At 46.7% G+C, this 10,260-nt stretch overlaps 1 protein-coding gene across 1 annotated transcript in view; it reads right to left on the minus strand.

The window, feature by feature from the left end:
• The window catches only part of RCAN2 (regulator of calcineurin 2), a 281,468-nt gene extending 272,571 nt beyond the window's left edge, over positions 1-8,897 (minus strand). Inside the window, exon 1 of the mRNA XM_061398343.1 lies at positions 8,816-8,897. The gene's annotated coding sequence lies outside the window, so the exon portion shown is untranslated. The remainder of the gene's footprint in view (positions 1-8,815) is intronic.
• Between the last annotated feature and the right edge of the window lie 1,363 nt (positions 8,898-10,260).

The following is a 10,260-nucleotide window of genomic DNA, read 5'->3' on the forward strand; positions in this document are numbered from 1 at the left end:
TTAAAGCATGCTCCTCCTCACAGAACTTACAGTATTTAGTATCGGGCATATCTCAATCACATGAGACAATAAAATAGTGACTCCCACAAAGAATTCAGACAACAGTAGTAGAAACTAGGATACAGCTCTCAAACTACAGAAGTCTTTTGTTCAACAGCTACCATTCTAGCATCTTCTTCTGCGTACATTTCAAAGCTCAGGATTCCCCTTGTTTCATCCCTGCTTCAAAGTGAGTGGAGATGGGGAAACCAGACATGAAAATTAAGTCCCTTCCCATCCTGACTATAGAAAACACTTTCCATGGGCATTCTGAACTGCCAGAAGTTTGAGCCATCTTTGGAAACTTGTCTTTAACTTCTAGAAAGTACCATTCATAATCACACATATATGCTTTAAGGGACTTCAGAACAGCTTCAGTTGAGTCTAAGGCTGCTTCTCCCTTTTGAAAAGAATCCTCAACTCGCTTAATTAATTTTACCCACAGCATGACACCTGGCCGTTTGTATCATAAAAGCTCCAAGACAGTGAACATTTTTTAAAACAAAGACAGAAAATTCTTCATGAAGCTTCTCAAAAGCACCACATGTGCACAGACATTCACTGAGGAGGAAGTCACTCTGCCTCCTGTACATGTGGTGCCATAACCGTGGAATCCAGGGTCACTAACCCTAAGCAATACTATTTCTTCACAGCAATTTTGGCCTATTTATCTGACAAAAGAAGAGTTTAAAACTTTGTGTTGTGGAATGTTGACATTTCATATCTAAGAGAGTAATTTATCAATGAACTTGAGATCCATGTTTTGAAAGGTATTTAATGCTCTCTGTGTTTCCATAGTCCCAATAATAATTATATATATATATATATATTATTACTTTCTAAGAGAGAGAGAAATAAATGATGATCACTAAGAGGTGGCCCTTAGCAAAACTGTGAAGTACATGTTCAGTTGAGCCCAACTCTTTGCAACCCCATGGACTGTAGCCCACCAGGCTCCTCTGTCCATGGGATTTTTCAGGCAAGAATACTGGAGTGGGCTGCCATTTCCTCCTCCAGTTAAACTGCAAAGTAAGAGGAGCTTATCTCTGGAAACACTCTACCTCCCTTTTCTGCACATTTGTTATCCTGGAAGTGAGGTGTAAGGAACACCCCCCTCCCGCAACTCACTGAGCATCTTCAGTTGGACAGACTCGTGTGCAGTGTCTGCTCCACATAGCCTGTTTCACTCCTTACAACAAACACCCTTACAACACATGTATTCTTCGCCCCCATTATTCAGAGATAAGGAAATGGAATCTCACAGAATTTAAGTGACATGTCTCAAATAAACTGGCCAGTGACAACGGCGATTCCTCCACTTCAGTGCCGGTCTGGGTTGCTCCTGCCTGAACTGGGTTCTCCCAACCTCAGACACCCCCATCAGCTCTGGCATTATGGACACTACAGTTCCCATCAGGCTGTTATGAACAGGCCATCACTTAGAGTTCATCCTCTTAGAAGAGGAATAGGTCCTGTTTCTATTCTGAAAGGGACCAGGCGAGCATGATCTTAACCCAAATCCTCAACTCTAATAGTATAAATCTGAGACAAGATGGCAGAACTTCAGAATACTTAGACTCTTTAGAGATCATCTGGTCAACCCCTTCCCCCATGACTACACAGATTTAACAAACTAAAGCTTGAGAGGGGATGGGACTTTGCAGAGGTCACCCTACAAATTAGATGCCGGGCCCAGATGAGAGCCAGAACTTCTCACTCAGTCCTGTTCTCTTTTGTGGCATCAGTCACAAACATTCAAACATGGGGTAAAAATATACATTGTAGGCTAAAGAGGAAGTTCTTTAAAGTTCAATACTATTAATTCAGACTGGCTATTCAGACTGCCCAAGCTTGAACTCTGGGTGCCCGTCTCACTAACTGTGTAACCTAGATAAGGTACCCTCTCTCTGCCTTGGGTTCCTTATCCATCATATGAGAATCATAATAGTGTCTGCCTCATAAGGTTACCATGAGGATCAAACATGATAATCCATGTGGAGCTCCACCTTCTTTGTGCTTGGCATTTGTAAGCTCTGAATAAATGCTAGATATTATTACTATCATTAAAATTATTACTCTTATCACCACTACAGATAATTTCAGATGAGTGCATGCTAAGTCATTTCAATCATGTCTGACTCTGTGATCCTATGGACTGTAGCCACCAGGACTGGAGCCCACCAGGCTCCTCTGCCCATGATATTCTCCAAGCAAGAATACTGGAGTGAGTTACCATGCCCTCCTCCAGGGACTCTTCCCAACCCAGGGATCCAATCCACATCTCTTATGTCTCCTGCATTGACAGGCAGGTTCTTTACCAACAGCACCACCTGGGAATTTCAGATAATTGACAGCTAATACTTTCATTCTGGCGTAAGAAGGTGGCAAAACTTCCTCTTCTCAAATTCATCAAATTCATCTTCCTCTTCTCCAAAGGCAGCACTAGCCAGTCCTAGAGAAGGAAATGGCACCCACTCCAGTACTCTTGCCTGGAAAATCCCATGGATGGAGGAGCCTGGTGGGCTACAGTCCATGGGGTCCCAAAGAGCTGGACACAACTGAGCGACTTCACTTTCACTTTTCACTTTCATGCATTGGAGAAGGAAATGGCAACCCACACCAGTGTTCTTGCCTGGAGAATCCCAGGGAGAGAGGAGCCTGGTGGGCTGCCATCTATGGGGTCGCACAGAATTGGACACGACTGAAGCTATTTAGCACAGCACAGCCAGTCTTAGGAATGAAGGTAAGCTGGATGAGTGGAAGTTACCACCAGGAATGAAGAAACTAACTCTGAAAATAAAACTGCCTGCCAGAGTATTTTTATTTGTATATTCAGAATTAAAATCCCCCACCCTTCTCAAAATCACTCTTTCTCGTTTACAGTTGACCTCTGTACAATGCAGGGGTTTAGGCTGCCCCACTCACCCACCTCCAGGTGGAAAATCTGAGTACTGCTATATCTGCCTCAAAAACAAAGGAACTGATAAATGACTCGCTCAAGGGCAGGAAGCTGAAATGGTTTGGACAGAGTTGGGACTCCAACCCCAGATCTTTTGGTTCTACATTTTGTGATCTCTAATTACAGTTCGAATTTGCATTGTTCAAGGATCAACTGTACTTCCTTTCTTCTACCAGTTTTATCGAGATATAATTAACATAACACATTGTATTAGTTTTAGGTATATACCAAATGATTTGATACATGTATATATTGTGAAATAATCACCACAATAAGTTTAGTTGACATCCATCACCTTGCTGCTACTGCTGCTAAATCACTTCAGTCGTGTCCGACTCTGTGCGACCCCAGAGACGGCAGCCCACCAGGCTCCCCCGTCCCTGGGATTCTCCAGGCAAGAACACTGGAGTGGGTTGCCATTTCCTTCTCCAATGCATGAAAGTGAAAAGTGAAAGTGAAGTTACTCAGTTGTGTCTGACCCTCAGCGATCCCATGGACTGCAGCCTTCCAGGCTCCTCCATCCATGGGATTTTCCCGGCAAGAGTACTGGAGTGGGGTGCCATTGCCGTCTCCAATCCATCACCTTACATAGGAATAATTTTTTTTCCTTATAATGAGAACTTTTAAGATCTACTTTCTTCAGTTCAGTCGCTCAGTCATGTCCAACTCTTTGCAACCCCATGAATCGCAGCACACCAGGCCTCCCTGTCCATCACCAACTCCCGGAGTTCACTCAGACTCCTGTCCATCGAGTCGGTGATGCCATCCAGCCATCTCATCCTCTGTCGTCCCCTTCTCCTCCTGCCCCCAATCCCTCCCAGCATCAAAGTCTTTTCCAATGAGTCAACTCTTCGCATGAGGTGGCCAAAGTACTGGAGTTTCAGCTTTAGCATCATTCCTTCCAAAGAAATCCCAGGGCTGATCTCCTTCCGAATGGACTGGTTGGATCTCCTTGCAGTCCAAGGGACTCTCAAGAGTCTCCCCAACACCACAGTTCAAAAGCATCAGTTCTTCGGTGCTCAGCTTTCTTCACAGTCCAACTCTCGCATCCATACATGGCCACTGGAAAAACCATAGCCTTGACTAGACAGACCTTTGTTGGCAAAGTAATGTCTCTGCTTTTGAATACGCTATCTAGGTTGGTCATAACTTTCCTTCCAAGGAGTAAGCGTCTTTTAATTTCATGGCTGCAATCACCATCTGCAGTGATTTGGGAGCCCCCAAAATAAAGTCTGACACTGTTTCTACTGTTTCCCCATCTATTTCCCATGAAGTGATGGGACCGGATGCCATGATCTTCATTTTCTGAACACTGAGCTTTAAGCCAACTTTTTCACTCTCCTCTTTCACTTTCATCAAGAGGTTTTTTAGTTCCTCTTCACTTTCTGCCATAAGGATGGTGTCATCTGCATATCTGAGGTTATTGATATTTCTCCCAGCAATCTTGGTTCCAGCTTGTGCTTCTTCCAGCCCAGCGTTTCTCATGATGTACTCTGCATAGAAGTTAAATAAGCAGGGTGACAGTATACAGCCTTGATGTAATCCTTTTCCTATTTGGAACCAGTCTGTTGTTCCATGTCCAGTTCTAACTGTTGCTTCCTGACCTGCATATAGGTTTCTCAAGAGGCAGGTCAGGTGGTCTGGTATTCCCATCTCTTTCAGAATTTTCCACAGTTTATTGTGATCCACACAGTCAAAGGCTTTGGCATAGTCAATAAAGCAGAAATAGATGTTTTTCTGGAATTCTCTTGCTTTTTTGATGATCCAGCAGATGTTGGCAATTTGATCTCTGGTTCCTCTGCCTTTTCTAAAACCAGCTTGAACATCTGGAAGTTCACGGTTCACGTATTGCTGAAGTCTGGCTTGGAGAATTTTCTACTTTCTTAGCTACTTTCAAATATACAATACAGTATTGTTAACTATAGTCGCCACGCTGTACATTACACTCCCAGAACATGTGGATCTTATAACCAGAAGTTTGTACCTTTTGACTACCTGCACCCATTCTGCCCATCCTCCGTCCTCTACCTCTGGCAACCAATGATCTATTCTCTGTATTTTTCATGAGTTTGGTTTTTTTCAAACTCTATATATGGGATCATACAGTACTTAACTTTCTCTGACTTATTTACTTGGCCCTCATGCACTAACAATGCCCTCAAGGTGAACCCATGTTGTTGCAAATGGCAGGGTATCTTTTTTATGTCTGAGTAATATTCCACTGTGTGTGTGTATATATACATATATATATATATATATATATGTACACTAAGTCATTTCAATATACTAAGTCATTACAACATATATATATACACCCCACATTTTCCTCATCCACTCATCCATCAACAGGTATTTAAGTTGTTTCCATATCTTGGTTCATATAAATAATGCTGTCAAGAACATGGAAGGACAGCTATCTTTACAAGTTACTATTTTCATTTTCTTTGCATGAATAACCCAAAATGGGATTGCTGGATAATATGGTAGTTCTATTTTTAATTTTTTGAGGACTGTTTTCCATAATGGCTGCACCAATTTACATTCCCACCAACAGTGCCCCAGGGTTCCCTTTTCTCCACATCCTCATCAACACTGACTTGTGTCTTCCTCAGCTTCTTTCATTATTGTCTTATATTTTTCAGGGAACGTGTCTTTCACCTCCTTGATTAAATTTATGCCCAGGCATTTTATTTTTTGGATGCAATTATAAAATGGGATTGCTTTCTTAATTTCTCATTCTGATAGTTCATTACTTTAGTATATACAAATGCAACTGATATCTGTGCATTGATTTTATATCCTGCAACTTTACTGAATCTGCTTATTAGTTCTAACAGTTTTTTTAGTAGAATCTTTAGGGTTTTCAACATGTAATGTCAAGTAATTTGCAAGCAGAAACACTTTCAGTTCTTTTCTGATTTGAATGCCTTTTTTCCCTTGCCTAACTGCTCTGACTGGAACTTCCAGTACTGTACGAAAGAAAAGGGGCAAGAGTGGGCATCCTTGTCTTGTTCATAATCTTAGAGGAAAAGTTTCACTTAAAATTTCACATATTTCTCAAACTTAATCTTTCTCCTTGACTTCCCATCTCAATGAAAAGTCTGACCATCCATCTAAACATCTAAGCTTCTCCTTCCCCATCACCAGCCACTTGGTGACCTAAAGCCAGTGATTGTCTCCCTCTGAAATGGCTTTTTATAGTTCTCTCTTCTCCGTTCCCATTCTACCTTGTTCAGGCACAACTAATTGTACTTATTTTATTTTGTCTGGACTGCTCCAATGGTCTGAAATCTGAGCTCATTCTTCTTTGCAACCCCACCTACTTGCCACCTCCGAAGTCACTTTTGCAAGACAAATTAGATCAAATCATTTCTCCCATAAAAGCTGCATGGCTTCTCCTCCTCTGCAAGGTATATTCATAGCCCAGGCTCACCAAAACACCTCCTCCCAAACACTTCTGCCACCTCTTCACTGCAGAACACCTACCAGTTCTTTGAATGTGACCTTTCCTTCAACGTGGAACACCTAGCTCCTTCTCTACCGAGATCCGGTCCGAACATGAACTTCTCTGCAAGCTCTTCCAGACTCCCGGCACCCTTTCTTTCCTGTACTCTCACTGAGCTTGTTCCTATCTCCACTAAACACTCACCATGATGATCACTTATTTTCTTATCCTGTCTGCTAGATTGATTTCTGAAAGAAAAGCCTCATTCTTTTAGCCACTTGCACATGGGCTTCCCAGGTGGCACAGTGGTGAAGAATCTGCCTGCCAATGAAACAGACACAGGAGACGGGAGTTCAATCCCTGTGGGTTTGGGTGTGGGGTGGGGTGGGGTGGGGTGGGGGTGGGAGGGAGAAGATTCCCTGGGGTAGGAAATGGCAACTCACTCCAGTATTCTTACCTGGAAAATCCCATGGACAGAGAAGCCTAGCAGGCTACAGTCCATGGGGTCGCAAAGAGTCGGATATGACTGAGCCTGTGCCCGCATGCACACACACACACACACACACACACACACACACACACGCACACAGGGACTACATAGCACACAGTAGATACTTAAATTAATTGCTGAATAAACTGAGTGGATGGCACAGAAATAAAAGGAATGGGAAAATGAGACCTCAGCAAACTAGCAAAGTTGATCTCAATAAAGCTAATTTCTATAATATATATGACTAATGCCAATGATTATGCAAGTAGTTTTTTAAAAAGTGTGATGTGTACTTGCAAATGACAGAACTCTCAAGTTCCCACTTATGCTTGTTAACCCTTCCTCGCTGGAGAGAGGGCCACCTCCTCCCAGACTTCCTTTGGTTCTGCAGCAGCTGCAAACAAGGCATTCTGAAAGCTCTTGCAATCTTCTAACTTTAGTTGAGGTCATGTTCCCTCATAAAATGCTAGGAACGGGCCTCAAGTAGTAGGTGCTCAATAAATGCTGATTTGGTTTGCAGTGGATTTGAAAGCAAAGAGCAACTCACATTTTAGACTAATGCAACACACTGATTGTACTTAAGATAATAGCTCTAAGGCTAAAGAAAATCAATGTGGAGACTGAAAAGCAGCCAAACGTTCGTTCACTCCTCTGCCTTGCTCCACAGTCAGTGCTTATCTGCTTCTTGATCCTTTCTAGCTTCTAGGCTTTTCCTACTTCATTGTGTTCCTGGAATGGAGCGGGCCAGTTAGCAAGTGTTTCCCTGTGCTTGCGATATATTTGTTGTGTTTCGTGCTGATGTAATAGGTGTTAAAAATTGAGATGTGTTATTAAAAAATATACTAGCTTTCCTAGAGCCTCGCCTCTGCAAGACAGGTGGGATTCTGCCTTAGGGAAGAGAGAAAGGTGGACTGGAATGCTCTAGCATCTTTCCTCTCCAATTGTGGGACATAGGTTAAAGGGAGCTCGGAAACTTTTGTTTTTACTAAAAGGATACTTAAAAAATAAAATAAGCTTTGGCAGCAGACTCATTAAACGTCCACTGAACACTTCCACCCTAATGTAGGAAATAAGAAAGATTCAAAGCATGTACTCTGCTGTAATTCACTTTGGGATGAGAGAAAGACAGCAGTGCCTTGGAGAATAAATCATTAACTAAAAGTCAAACCGAGACACCCTGGAAACCAGTGAGACGGGGAGGCAGGAGAGGGATCAGGCGGCTGGGGTTTGCCTGTTTTCCCTCCGGTGACTTCTAGAGCGAAGCATCCCACGGGCAGGAGGAACTCGGCACGCTGTGCTCCCTTCTATTTCACTTTTCAAACTTGAAGTTATTTTTAGATGACCCAAGCCCGCTAATCCCAGGCAGGACAATTCCCAGCCCGCTGCGCCTCAAAGCACCTTCCCCTCCCCAGCTCTTTCCTTTAAGTGCTGGGAAAAGAGGCTCCGATTTCCCGTTCGCTCTCTGCGATCTGACCACCTCCCCTCATCCCTTCTCCAAATCTCGGTCCCGGAGATCACAGGCGTCACTCTCGCTCCACCAATTCATGCACCTGCTGCTGCTACTAGAAAGGCGAACCTTTGGGCCACGAGGAATGGGGAAGGGGCTCCTAGAGACCCGCGCCCTCTAGAGGGGGTCAAGGGACCTCGATCCCCACGGCCGCCACCCGGGCCGAGCACTGGATCCGCAGACCACCCCCCACCCCACCGCCACGGCCACCGCACCCGGCCCAGCCCCCGACCCCGACCGCGCTCGGCCGCCCCCCGCCGCGGTCCCCCGACCCCGGCCCGGCCCTGGTGCCGCGCGCAGCCCCGGGCAGGACAGGACAGGACAGGACAGGACAGGGTGCCGGGGCCAGCGGGCCGGCGCCGTTACATAACCGACCTGCTGGGCGTCCGCGATGCGCCGGCAGAGGAGGAGGCGACGGCTGGGCGGTAGGTCGGTCGGTCGGCGGGGCCGGCGACTGCGGGCGCGGCGCGGCTGCTCACCTGGCGGCCGGGCCGAGAGCGCGCGGGGACGGGCGCGGTGCCCGCGGGCCTGGGCGTGGGGCCGTGCGCGGCGCGCCCCGCCTCCCGGGCTCCGGCTCCGGCTCCGCGGGTCGGCGGGTCTCTGCCTCCCGCCCGCTGCTCGCCGCAACCTCCGCCGCCGTCACCCGGGACAAAGCGGCTCCGGGGAGGGGCCGAGCGGGCGGCTCTCGCAGGAGCCAGCGGAGATGGGCGCGCCCCCAGCTCCGACTCATCGGGCCAACCTCCAATCAGACCCCGGGAAACCGAGAGCCCCTGTCTGGCCTCTGCTCCTCTCCTCCCGCCTGGCCCCGCGCCCTTCCCGGTCCCCTCTTCCCGCTCCCCTTCCCGGGCTCCCCCGCTGCCCTTCGCCCGGGTGCCCAGGAGGTGGGCGAAAGGGGAAGACTCTCTGGGGACCCAGCGCAGGACCCTGTCCTCAGGAGTCCCAGCGAGGAGACTCCTCGGGGTCACGGCCGGGGTGGGGGCCTCTTCGGGGTCGGAGTGGGCAGGGGGCTGATGCTGAAGGTAAGGATAAAGAAACTGACAGAGAAGGAGAGCTGAGGAATACTGGAGCTGATGGAGCACCCCCCTATTCCGGCTAACTGAGGAAAAGTCGAGAAGCCCCTAGAAGGTCCTGGAGCGCCGCGCTGAGTGGGCGCCGGCGCCCTCAGGCTGGCTCCCCGGCCGGGTCCCGCCCTCGCAGCTGAAGGTGCCCTGCGCGGGCCGCGGCTCTGCCAGGTTTCCCAGCCACCAGACCTGGGGACGGAGGGCTTCAGTGACTCCTAGTGTGTGAGAGCCTGTGACTCAGGAGTGGGAGGCTGGTATCCCACAGTGAAAGGTTGACCGTGAAACAGAATCTTAGGTAGATCTGTTGCTCAACAAACTTAACCCCGTAAAAGTCTCTGCTTTACAAAATAAAGCAGTTCAGAGCTGTAGCTTACCAGTGCTACCCATAAGGATAGAGTTGAGTCTCATGGTAAGAGAATGCCAAACATGTAAAAGATGATAATAAGGAAAGTGGGAAAAACTGAAGGAAGAAGGGCGGTGAGAGAAGGAGGTGGGGGTGTGCAGACAGACTGGACCTGAAGGAGGGAATGAATAAAGATGCAAATCAGTCTTGTATTCTGTCATGCTTCATAAATAGGCCTTTTTTCCCTTGCGCTATTAATGCTCCTTCTTTCCTGGTAACAGTATTAAAATTGCATTGAAGCAGTTTGTAAGTTTCACAATTATTCTTTACTTGCCCAGACACCACACTATTTTTTCCATGGTTCACACAGAATTGCGTCCTCTTAACAACAATAAAAAAAAGTAGACCTTGACTCT

The sequence above is a fragment of the Bos javanicus genome, chromosome 23 (assembly GCF_032452875.1).
Source record: "Bos javanicus breed banteng chromosome 23, ARS-OSU_banteng_1.0, whole genome shotgun sequence".
NCBI lineage: Eukaryota > Metazoa > Chordata > Mammalia > Artiodactyla > Bovidae > Bos > Bos javanicus.